This window comes from Lolium rigidum, chromosome 2 (assembly GCF_022539505.1).
Source record: "Lolium rigidum isolate FL_2022 chromosome 2, APGP_CSIRO_Lrig_0.1, whole genome shotgun sequence".
In the NCBI taxonomy this organism is placed as follows: Eukaryota; Viridiplantae; Streptophyta; class Magnoliopsida; order Poales; family Poaceae; genus Lolium; species Lolium rigidum.
Genome location: NC_061509.1, coordinates 179,261,528 through 179,275,052, shown reverse-complemented (window position 1 = coordinate 179,275,052; position 13,525 = coordinate 179,261,528).

Sequence of the window (13,525 nt, the reverse complement as noted above, 5' to 3'; positions counted from 1 at the left end):
TCCGGTGGGACGGCCGGTCACGCCGGGCGAGAAACTGGGCCAGCAGGAAAACATGTTATACAAAAATTGTGATAACCTTTGTGTCCGGACCCCGATTGACATGAAACCAATTTTGTTGGAAAGATAGACTCCTCACAGGATATTTTTAGATGTTTTTAGAGAGGGAGTCTCCCACCGTCAAGAAACAGTGAAGACGTCCAAACTCGAAAACGCAATAGAAGATGCATGCGGATTCTGTTTTCGATGAACTTGGGCTTGTTGTAAAGCTAGCAACAAGCTCAAGAACCTCTCACAGAGAAACACTAAGAAGCAATAGGGATATGCAAAGTATGCAAAGGATTGATCTCCCTAAGACGATGCGATCAAGTTACCCAACCGAAAGCCCCTCTTGATAGTACGGCTATCTATCCTATAATCCGGTCTCCCAACAACCACCTTGAGACCGGTAAAAGGAAAACCTAGCAAGGCCATACCTTTGCCTTGCGCATCCCGCTTGATCTTGATGATAGCTCTTCAAGCTCCACTCAAGCGAGAATGCCTTACTTGATCATCGTTACTTCGTGAAGACTCACAAATGCTCCCCATACACTATGATGGGAAAGCTCCATTGATGTACATCTTCACATGTCCATTATCATCAAATGGACGGCAAGCTTCAAGCATATGATCCTCTCGAGATGCTCAACTTGAACTTTCCCAACTCAACCTTGATGACGATCACCACTTGCCGTCATCCTCTCATGGGCTATATGAGATCTCACTTTTGATGCATGCCCATGGAAAGATACCTAACCCACATAGACAACACAAGGGCACATATATGATGGGTTAGTTCACAAAGCATAATTGACAAGGATTACCATACCACATGACTTCATGTGGCACATTCTTCATGCTTCATGTGTTGACCAATCTTGAATCTATTCTTCACTCTTTGTATTGGTCAACCTTGTATCTTCTCATGCTCTATCATACTATCCTGAGGTGTATAAAGAATTCTTCATTTGCTTGCATGCTCTAAATCTTAGTCAACCATAACTCAACCATATCTTGAATTCTTCACTTGGAATCAAGCACTCAAGATCTTGATCATTCATTGCTTATCACATAAGCTAGAGCATGGCTAATATTGAGTTCCACATAAGGACTCCATCTTCATTTCTTCTTCTTGATCATATCACATATATATCTTTAAATCGATGATCTTGATGCCAATACTCAAGGTATATCTTTATCTTCATGGCATCCATACTTGAATCCAACACATGAAATACAAGTAGTTCCTATGGAATATTCCTTCATATAAACTCAATGAAAACATTAGTCCATAGGGGTTTTCATTAATTACCAAAACCACACATAGGGGCAATATACCCTTACAAATAGTCATATACGCAATTGGATTACGATCTATATATTATGTTGTAATGCTCATATCAAATCTCATAGTAATCATCTTGTCATGTATTGACCGATATTCTATCAATTGCCCAGTTGTAATTTGTTCACCCAACATGTTATTTCTTTATGGAGAGACACCTCTAGTGAACTGTGGACCCCATTCCTATTTCCTTTACTGATAAATTCAACTGCAATCCTGTTATGTTTACTTTCTGCAAACATCTCCTTCCACTCGATACGTCTAATCCTTTGTGTTCAGCAAACCGGTGAGATTGACAACGTCCTCACTATAAGTTGGGGCAAAGTACTTTGGTTGTGTTGTGTGCAGGTTCCACATTGTTGCTGACGCCGGTAGTGCGCCCTGCCACTAGTCAGCCAGCAACACCTTCAGAAGTCACGCCTTTCTCCTACTGGTCGATTAAACCTTGGTTTCGTACTGAGGGAAAATTTCTGATGTGCTCATCACACCTTCCTCTTGGGGTTTCCCAACCGCTTCCACCACTGCCATCACTAGAGCACCATCAGACTCTCTCACTTCCAATCTCTTTACTTTGTTATTGTTTTGCTTAGTTTATTCCATGCTCACCTCCCATGTTGATGTTTCTTGATTTTCACTATTTAGGCTTAATGGAAAATAACAACAAAATTAGAGACCTTTATAGTATTTATCTTGAGCTAGGACATGAAGTGTTTGAAGAGAAAATTAAAAAAACCTATGAAACTTTATTTGCATGCTAATAGCAGTGTTATTAGTATGAATGCTTTGAACACCATTATTGCTGATGCTATGAAAAAGTCTAAGCTTGGGGAAGCTGGTTTTTATGAAAATGATCTTTTTAGTTCCCCGGCTTTAGAGGAGAAAATTTGCTATGATGATCACAATGATGAATATGATATTTTCAGTCCACCTACTATTTAGGAGAAAATTAATTGTGATTACAATATGTCTCCTATATCGGATGATTATGGTGATGACAATAATAATGATAGCTATTTTGTTGAATTTGCTCCCACTAAAATTAATAAGAATGACTATGCTTATGTGGAGAGTAATAATTATTTTATTTATGTGGATCATGATAATAATGTTTTATGTGATAGTGTTAGTGATATTTTTTAGTTTATTCATGAGGCTACTGAAAATTATTACGAGATAGGAAAATATGGTTGTAGAATTTTTCATGGTACTAAAACACCTCTATATGATGAAATTTTTGAAGTTACTCTTGTTTTATCTTCCTATGATTGTCACTTTGTTATTTGTGAATTTATTTGTGTACAAGATTCCTATGTATAGGAAGTGGGTTGGACTTAAATGTGTTTCATATTTTCTCCTTGATGCTCTCTTTTGCTTCAATTCATATTTTTATGTAAGCATCTTCTCAAATTACTGAGCCTAGCTAAAAGGCATTAAAGAAAAGCGCTTATGGGAGATAACCCATTGTTTTATTTCTGTAATTTTTATTTTATGCCGAGTCTTGGAACTTTTTACCTCTGTAATAACCTCTTCTTATCATTTTTATTTTTTTTTTGTGCCAAAAATAGCCTTCAATAGAAAGAAAGTAAGATTTGGGGAAGTTGTTGTCCTGAAAACAGATTTTGTGCTGTCACCATAAAAATTCGTATTCACAGGCAGAGCGGAATTTTGAGCTGAAAATTTTTGTGCATATGCCCCAGGTTATTATCTAACTTTCATTAGTTTACCACTTTTCGATTTGAGCAACATATATTTTTCTAAAAAAATCGATCTTTACCTGCTATTCTGTTTTGACAGATTTCTGCCACTATTTGTATTTGCCTCTTAATCTCTTTATTTCTGAGTTCTTTTGAGCAAAGAGTTTTTTGGAAGAGGTTCTACAGTACATAATGCTTTAAGATATGTTTGATATATGTTAGAACTGAACCCAAGTGGATTTGTTGTTTTGATTGTACTCATGCTGCTAATAAAAATTGTGTGAAGTTTTGTATGAAGGACGTTTTCAAGTGTAGCGAGAGAAGAATGATGTAATAAGATGAAGAATGGACAAAAGCTCAAGCTTGGGGATGCCCATGTCACCCCAAGAAATATCCAAGAGGTACACGCGTTAAACCTTGGGATGCCCAAGGCATCCCCTCTTCATCAACAAAGCAACAGATCATCTTTCTATGCGCTATATTTTTATTGCTTCATATATTATGTGTTTTTCCTGGAGCGTCTTTATTTTTGTTTTTAGTTTAGTTTAGTTTTCTTGCTGTAGCATATGGTTGGATCCCGGCATATTTGTTTTGTAGAATGACACACTCCTTTTAATTGCATAGAACGTTCTAGTTTTTGTTCTTATTATTCTGCGAGTGCTCTATTTTGCTAGTACTGCGTTTAGCTCTTGTTCTTTCACTCAAATTTTGTTCAGAGCTGGTTAGTATTATTTATTTGTGTATTATTAGATCTCTGGTCCATATTTTGTTTTTTTTTTATCTCCGAGAGCTATTTCAAATAAATTGATTGGTGTTGGAGACGAGTAAAATGTTTCATGCTTATAGTGATGCAAAAGGAAGCTTGTCTAGACTGTGGCATAGACTTTGGCATGTCATGTTGGATGTTATTCTTGTTATATGCTTAGTATTTATTGTTGTAGCATGACTTGTCTCAAATAGCTGAGAGTGCATAATGTGCTATTGAAAGAATCATGTGTTGTTCCCATCATACAAAGCATAATATTATGGTATTCCCATTTGATGCTTTATTGGGATGACTTGGCACATGCTTATGCCATGTTATGACTCTGAGATCATTTAGTTTTTGACTTGTAATATCACTTTATGCTTTTATTAATAATATTTTGTCGCTATGCATGATTATGGCCATTACTGCACTCCTAGTTGGTCGCTCCCAGTCTTTTGCTAGCATTCGCCTGTATGCGAGTATGAACTCTACTCGTGCATCCAACCACCAAAAACCAAAGTTTGCCAATTGTGTCCACCATATCTACCTATTAGCATTATTTCTATTCTAAGTATATTCATCATGTTTTTATTTATCTTCCAAATTAAATTTTTTTTCATGAGAAAATTAGCTAGTAAAGCTCTCACGAACTTGATGGCACATTTACTTTCTTGCACTTAATAAACTTGAGCCATTGTGACTATCTTATGAAGTCTATATGTTTGCAAATTACGAGTTGGGAGTTAGCATAACCATGCTTTCATGGGGAACGCTTTCAATATTGCACTTATTCCTATTTAGTTGATGTCATGTTCTTTTGTTTATGGATACCTAGTGGTGCGAAATAAAATAGAAACTTGTAAGTCCATGGAGTTTGTATATATGTTAGAGAAACGCCTGGGCGGCCAATTTAATCCATGCATCATTCATGGTGGAAATTTACAGCGAACCATAGTGAGCATTCTATGAAGCATCTTCAATAAAAAAAAGCTATACCCATAGTAAATAAAAGGATTCCTGAGATGCTCATTGTCTGTTTGTGTTGTCATTTTGGCATGGGATTTCTCCTATGCAGGAGTACTTCCATATCATGGGGCAGGAGGTACCCCATTGGCGTTCTCGGTGATACATGTATACTTACAATGACAAGAATTTATTTGGGACCTAAATTGAGTAGCATGAGGTTTAGGTACTCGTATTCAAGGGGCACGAGATTTTCAACTTGTGATTTATCAAGCCTATAACTCATATTTGCCCCCACATTAACTTTAACCATTCAAGATGCTTATGATAGGGGTAATGAAAGCTCAAAGCCAATGAGTACCATACTTTTTGGAAGGTTTATAAAACTTGTTAATCTTGCTTCCTCTGTAAAGAGCCTTTCATTTACTTTTATGTTGAATCTTCATCTTCTTGCTTTATGCACCAATTAAGAGAGCATAGTTGTTATTCTTAGTATAATGTGTATAGTTCCAAAATTATTATTGATTGATTCATGATTATGTTATTACTTGCTCTCAAATTATTTGTATCTAGTCACCCTTTAAACTTTAAAGGTTTCCTAGCATTTATGTTTTGCTACTTCATAAAGGACATGTTCAGTACCACTTTACTATGTTTTCTCTATGCTCATAAACAAACAGTTGCTTTCAATACATAATTATTCATGATCCTTTGTTTGAGTTACTTCTCATGTTATAACATAGTTGCTAAGTTCTATTGTTAGAATTATATCTATCATGCCTATGTTTAGAGTAGTTTGATCCCAGCTTACAATGCTTTTACAATAACTTGATCAAGATTGTGTTGGCTTAATGTCACCTCAAAAATTATTTTGTTATCACTTACCTACTCGAGGACGAGCAGGAGTTAAGCTTGGGCATGCAGATACGTCGCAAATGTATCTATAATTTTAGATGCTCCATGCTTGTTTTACACCAATATATATATATGTTTTGGTTACACTTCGTTGCACTTTTAAAAAAATTCCGGCACTAACCTATTAATAAGATGCCACAGTGGCAGTTCCATGTTTTCTGCTATTTTGTATTTCAGAAAAGTTGTACAGGAAATATTCTCGGAATTGGACGAAACAAAAGCCGAAGTCAATATTTTACCGCAACGAAGACAGAGTCCGGAGGGTAGACGGAGAAAGGCCACAGGGCGGCCAGGCCACCCCATGGCACAGGCCTAGGCCTGGCCGCGCCATGGCATGGTGTGGGCCCCCTGGCCTCCACCGACCTCGTCCTTCCGCCTATTTATTCACGATCTCGGGAAAAACCTAAACACCCGAGCCTCCATCCATGAAAAGTTCCATCATGGCCGCCATCTCAGACCCTAGCTCGGGAGGGTTCTGAAGTTATTCCCGGCACCCTGCCGGAGGGGGAGATCATCGCCGGAGGCCTCTACATCGCCATGCCTGCCTCCGAAGTGATGCGTGAGTAGTTCATCCCTAGACTACGGGTCCATAGCAGTAGCTAGATGGTTGTCTTCTCCAATTTGTGCCTCATGTTTAGATCTTGTGAGCTGCCTAACATGATCAAGATCATCCTTATGTAATGCTACATATTGTGTTTGCTGAGATCCGATGAATATGGAATACTATGTTGAGATCGATTATATATACTTGTCATATGTTATTTGTGATCTTGCATGCTCTCCGTTGCTAGTAGTTGCTCTGGCCAAGTAAATGCTTGTGACTCCACGAGGGAGTATTTATGCTCGATGGTAGGTTCATGCCTCTAGTTTTCTGGAAGAGTGACAATAACTTCTAAGATTGTAGATTTGTTGTTGCTACTAGGGAGAAAACAACAATGTTTTATCCAAAGGTAATTCTATTGTTTACTTTACACACATTGCTTAATGCGTTAATCTGTTGCTTGCAACTTAATACTGGAAGGGGTTCGGACGATAACCAAATGGTGGATTATTAGTCATAGACGGGCGAGCCTAGCTAGCGAACGAGCGCTGCCTTCGACCCAAGCGATCGTTTTTGTCGTTTCCGAAAACGGATTTCCGGGCGATTGTATTGTTTCCATTTCTGGACGCACGTGACGCGGAGCAAAATTAAACAGCAGAGAAAAGGAGTCGAACCCACGACCTCCTGGCGAGCCCGGGCGGGGCAAACAGTGGGTACAACCAACTAAGCTATCAGTTGTTTGTGTCATCTCCGTAGACGTACCTCTATTTATACTAAAATTAATCACGGCTGAGATAACAAAAGAAAACACGGTCTAAACTAAAAAAAAACCAGATAGCAAACCATGAAACTAGCATCCATGTTGATATATATTGACAATTTTTTATTAGCTTAAAATTTATCAACCCCTTTGCCCGTTATTTATCAACGGTAAATGTGAAAAATTATCGATCCGAAAAAGTAATTTAAGTTAGAATATTATGAGGATATTTTTAGCTCACAATTTATCAACCACTGTGCTTATTATTTACCAACGGTAAAATGTAAAAAGTTATCAACCCAAAAAGCTAATTTCATTTAGAATACTTTTGAGCATATGTTTAGCTCATAATTTATCAACCCCTATGTTTGTTATTTAGCAATGGTAAATGTAAAGAGTTATCAATCCGAAAATCTAAACTCATTTATAATATATATTAAAAACATGTTTAACTCTCAAATTTATCAACCCCTCCGCCCGTTATTCATCAACGCTAAAATGTGAAAAGTTATCGACCCGAAAAGTTAATGTAATTTAGAATATATTGGGAATATTTTTGGCTTACAATTTATCAACCGTTATGCCTATTATTTATCAAAGGTAAATGTGAAAACTTATCGACCCGAAAACCTAATTTTATTTAGAATATTTTTGGGAATATTTTTATCTCATAATTTATCAACCCCTCTATTCGTTATTTAGCAATGGCAAATGTGAAGAGTTATCAACCCGAAAAGTTAATTTTATTTAAAATATTTTAGAAACATTTTAGCTCACAATTTATCAACCCCTCGCCCATTATTTATCAACGCTAAAACTGAAAAGTTACCTACCCAAAATCTAATTAAGTTGAAAGTGATATTTATTTGAGTTGCAAGTGGTAGTTCATTTGAGTTGCAAGTAGTTCTCCCACCCGTTATTTTTTTCCCTCTTAAAAACCACTAGCCCAAAAAAGGGAATTAAAAATAGTCCAAATAACATGATTTTTATATACAAAAGTAACAACAATATGAAAAAAAAATGATACTGAATTTTTAAAAGGGAATTGTACAAAGGGAATTGAAAAAAAGTTGCATTGCTAGGTAAAATTTGGAATAAATTTACGGAATCAAAAATATACTGATACAAATGACAAAATCACCAAAAGAAATTCGCGGAAAAAAAAAGTTCATATTTTTATGTTTATAACATATACAGTCGATAGTACAAAAACAATCTGTTTCTAATTCTAACACAAACCATTGGTTGCTCGCGTGGTTAGGCCAGCAGGCCCGTGACAACCAGGAGGTTTTGTGGGTTCGAATCTCCCCAGGGCAGTTATCTTTTTCGGGCGCAGGCGCGGGGTCTCGGATCGAATACGACAAAAACTGCATACGATCGCTACAAAGGGAATTCGGTCATAGACGCAGTTGGCTCCAACGCTCGATCGCTACAAAAGGGAATTCGGTCATAGACGCGGTTACGATCTATGTATTATGTTGTAATGTCCAAACGAAATTCATAGTAATCATATTTTCATGTATGGTCTCTATTCTGTCAATTGCCCAGGTGTAGTTTGTTCACCCAGCATGTTATTTATCTTTATGGAGAGACACCTCTAGTGAACTATGGACCCCGGTCCTTTCTTTTACACTTATAAATTCAATCCTGCTCTGTTTACTTTCTGCAAGCACTGTTCTCATTGATTCCACTGCAAACATCTCTTTCCACTCGATACATTTAATCCTTTGTGTTCAGCAAAACCGTGAGATTGACAAAACCTCACTGTAAGTTGGGGCAAAGTATTTTGGTTGCGTTGTGTGCAGGTTCCACGTTGTTGCTGACGCCGGTAGTGCGCCCTGCCACAAGTCAGCTAGCAACACCTTCAGAAGTCACGCCTTTCTGCCACTAGTCGATTAAACCTTGGTTTCTTACTGAGAATAAACTTGCTGTTGTGCTCATCATACCTTCATATTGGGGTTCTCCAACGGTGTGAAGTCTACGCTACGATTAGCACCATCAGTAGCCTCGACAAAACCTTGGGGCTCATATATATAGTGGTTTTTAGGTCGAAAGAAGTCGGTTCGCTAAAGATTGAGGCCAAACGGATGCTCGAGGTGGGAAAGAACCCTAGTGGCGCGCCCAAAGGGGGTGGGCGCACCACATGCCCTCTTTCCTTGTATTAACCGGAAACGTTGATACATGTGTGTTTAAAAAACAAGCAAGGGTTCCTCGTAAAGCCTCTATTTTAACTAGCTCGTTGATTAACCGATGATCAAGGTTTCCTGGTCATGAACATTGGATGTTGTTAATAACAGGGTCATGTCATTAGAAGAATAATGTGATGAACACACACCCAAGTATGTATAGCATGCGAAAATGTTAGTTGACGCTCATGGATCAAGAATGGGATTTGTCCGTTCTGATGACACCGCTTACAAGCATGTGACTAGGTCACAGGAATGTCATATCACGGAACGAGTAAAGAGTATTTGCTGGTAACGGGATTGAACTAGGTTGATACAGATGATCGGATCCCAGACAAGTAAAATATAATGAGATAAAAGGAATTAGTTATGACATTTATGGTTCATGCGATCACAAATTTCATCATTGAATAACTGGGAGTCATTACGGATCTCCAAATCCTAGAGAGGTGTCTCGATCATGTCCATATTATTCACGAACCGTAGGGTGACACGCTTAAGGCTCTTCGATGTTTTTAAGTGGATACGGAACACCGAATAAAGTTTGGACAGCATAAGGACTATCTTGGGAATCGCCAGAATTGTTTCAGGATATCGGAATAGTTAAGGGGGCTGAATGTTAATGTTTGTTAATTAAAATAATTAACAAATATTTAGAGAGAAAAATAAGACTGTGTTGTTCTTTTATGTGAGAAAAAACCCGTTCATTTTTTTGTGGATTTTTACAGAACTTCTGTGTGGCTGAGTGATAACGCTGGAACTCCAAGTGCAGAGTGTGCAGTTTAGGAAGCAATTTTCCCCACAAGGGTGACTCGAGGGTTATATCAAACTCTCGGGGAACTGAGCAAAGAGGTATCTCTCCCTCTCTTCTTCTAGATATCCTGCAAAGTAAAATAAAGCCTTGTGTCCCCAACCCCACCGTGTGGTTGTCAAGCACAATGCTTCGTGTAAGTAAATATAACACGAGTAGTAATAAAATAAGTAAAACTAGACAAAATAAAGTAACTAAGTTAAAAAAAATAGTAAAAAGGTTGATTGTTTTGGGGGTTTTAGATGCAAACAAGATAAGTAAAAAAAATTCGGGTTAAAATAGGCAGCAAATAAAAAGTAAGACAAAGCAATATAAAGGCGTTTCTTATGATAAAAACTAGATCCAAGTTCATGGATTCACTTGACTATTCTCTCTTTTAAGTTGTAGTGGACAATAACAATTCATGAATTAGATATAAAGAGAAAAATAATAACATGTAAAAGATACACATTCATATGGGCATCACGTCCTAACATAGAGATGATGCAACACACATCTCTCTTATACTCAACAAGAAAGGGAAAACTTCCATACAATATTGTATTAAAAATTAATAGAGCATAGTCATAAGTACTTTGACATGATGTTTGAATATCAAATATGCTACCTTGAACAAACAAGATCATCACTTTTGTCACGTGACGAACATAGCACATGCATTCACTTTATCCCTAGTGAGGTAGCAAAAGAAAAGACAAAACCATAATAGGTCATGAATTTGTTGTCACTATTCAATCACTAAAACCATGCCACTCCATCTAATACACACATCACCCCATGCACGCTCTTGCATAATAATTGGATCAAAAACAATACTTAAGAACGGGTACATAGTATGCATCTATCAATACATCTTGCACATAATATGATTAGATCATAGCACAATATCGTAGAATAAGGATCCACCACATAGGTAAGACAAATATGGCCATAATCATGTTGGGAAGCTCATATGGCACTAAGAACTATGAAGAACATAAGAGAAATAGATCAAGCTACTACCACAAACCCGTAGTCCAGAGGTGGACTACTCCACCTTGATCATGGTAATGACGATGAAGACGTTGGAGAAGGTGGAGATCCCTCCGGCGGCGGCTCCCGTGGAGTTTCCCCATCCAATATTCTCTGTTGTAGCCTCTCTATTCGTGTTTCTGTCTTCTGCGGCCCTCTCCTCCCAAGAACTCTCCGGGGCCATATATCTACTGATTTTTTAGGTCAAAATACGTCGGTGGACGAAAAGATCACGCGATTTGGACGATCGACGGCCGAAAGAGGGTGGGTGGCGCGCCGACCCTTACTGGGCGCGCCACCTGGCCTCTTTCGGGACTCTGGCTTCTCCAGGTGAGCTTCCAGGGTCCATGGTGCTTCTCCCGATGAAAAAATAACTCCCAAAAATCCCAGCTCAATTTAACTCGTATAGGTCTCTTAAAGTGAAAAATACACAAAATAGGGAATTCATATTCTGCAGAGTTATAAACCAAATAAAGGGGATCGTTGGGAATTCATGTCTTGATATGAGATCTTTGTAAGATACCATATTAGATAAATACTATAACATAAAGTTAGCATTCTATTTTTTTAGAAAAAGGGGACTAGCCCTAGCCTCTGCATCAATTGAATCATATGGCGTTTATTTCATTATTACTCCAAACATCCAAAGTAATCATTACATCTCACTGATCACAAAGTGTTGATGTGTGAAAGATAGCATTCTATGTTCAGAGAATGTCAAAGTGGCAGCTATTAGATGTTTTCACTTTTCATGACATGTTTGTACTGCTGTGCAAAGTATTGTAGTACCCCCAAGATTTGTTTTGTAGTACAATGATCTGTCGTAGAATGGTGTATTTGCTTCTTTTTATTCATCTTGAAAATTCTACCCCACAGATTTATGAAATTCACATGGTATGTTACTTTCCTCGTGGAAAGTTGCTGACAGCACAATAAATGAAAAGTGGGATTAACAGTGTGCATAGACTTGAAGAGGTGTAAGTTTTTCGGATTAGATGTTCGTTGTAGACATGAGAGTTTTTCTATAGTTAAGTAGGTGAGAATTACTATGGATTTTAAAGCTAGATACACTTCTGACAGAGATACTATTGGAACTCTGTTTGCCCCCACTAATGACTACTGTCTTCTAATTTACTAAAAAGCTTGTATTAGTCAAAACAAATTCAGGATAAATTCAAATAACCAACTATCATGAAGAAAAACTAAACATGTACTAATTGCCGGACCAACCACACTTCGAACAATTTCAGCTTTCAGCATGGGTTTAAAGCTTTAAATCATAGCTCATAACTGAAATTCTCTTCCCATCGCAGTGCGGTCTGTTTATGGAGAAAACTATTTTAAGCTATCTCAAGAAAACTATATCGGAAATGTTCCGCCCCTCTCATGTAGCCCCTCCAGGCAACTGAGAGGGTGAATCGTAGCCCGTCGTCGTCCCTGTCCTCCCTTCCCTCACCACCTCCTCGTCGTCTATGGAGGCATTGTCTTCCGAAGGCCGCGGAGCCAATGAAGGGGGTGGCGGGGATTTGGCCCTTCGATGCCCCCTAGCTTCCCAGCATGGCCACATGGAGGAAGGTTGATGTGTTGGTCTCGCCGGGGCTGAGGATGCTGCTCGACGGTGTCGTCCTTTCCCGATGGGCATGTCCCCAAGCCAATAACTCCAGCGGCCTCCCCACCTTCGTGGTGCGGGTGGATCTCTAGATCTTGCGTTTTGACGGTGGCGGCCTCTAGTGGTGGATGTGCTGCAGATGGTGCCCTCAGTGGGGCATCTATACGTCGAGTGGCGGCTCCATAGGGTGGTGCGGCGTCATCTTCTTCGCAGCGAGCAGCGAACGTGAGTGTTGGGCCTCATCCCTGGCCGTACGGGTGGCGGTGTGGCGACGTACGGGGTTCTCTGTCGACACACGGCGTCAGATCTAGTGGGATCTCCATTCCTTACATGTGAAACTCTAGTCCTCCCGGCCTGATATGTGCGGTTCTTGCGACCGGGGGAAATCCTTGGCTACCGGTGGCCACGATGTCGTCGACACCCCTGCTGTCGGTTCCCTCCTTGGAGGCTTTGTTGGGTCCGCTCCCCCCCCCCCCACCCACCCTCTGCCCTAGGTGAAAACCCTAACCCTTGATTGGGCGGTGGCGGCGTCACGACATCCGAGGTTGCATGGGTGATTGGCGAGCTTATGTCTATTGGAGATGGCTCTTTGCGATGCTTCATTTGTGGGGACAAACCTAGTTTGGAGGTCGCTCAGCATGCTACGGGTTGGCAGTGCCTGTGGCGAGTTATCTAGCGCGGGAACCGGTCTTGGTCTCTTCTATGGACTTTGGTTCGACTCTGTTCTGGAGTATTGTTGGGGGAACCTCTCTGCATGCCGCCAGTGCAGCGCCCTTCGATCCTAGGTGAGAGGGATGTGGTCCCTTTTCGGAATCAGAGACCGCGAGCTGGTCTCTCCATACGTTCATCTAGAAGCGAAGCAGTTGATGATGTCTCCTACGCTCCTCTTGGTGGCAGGCTGACAAC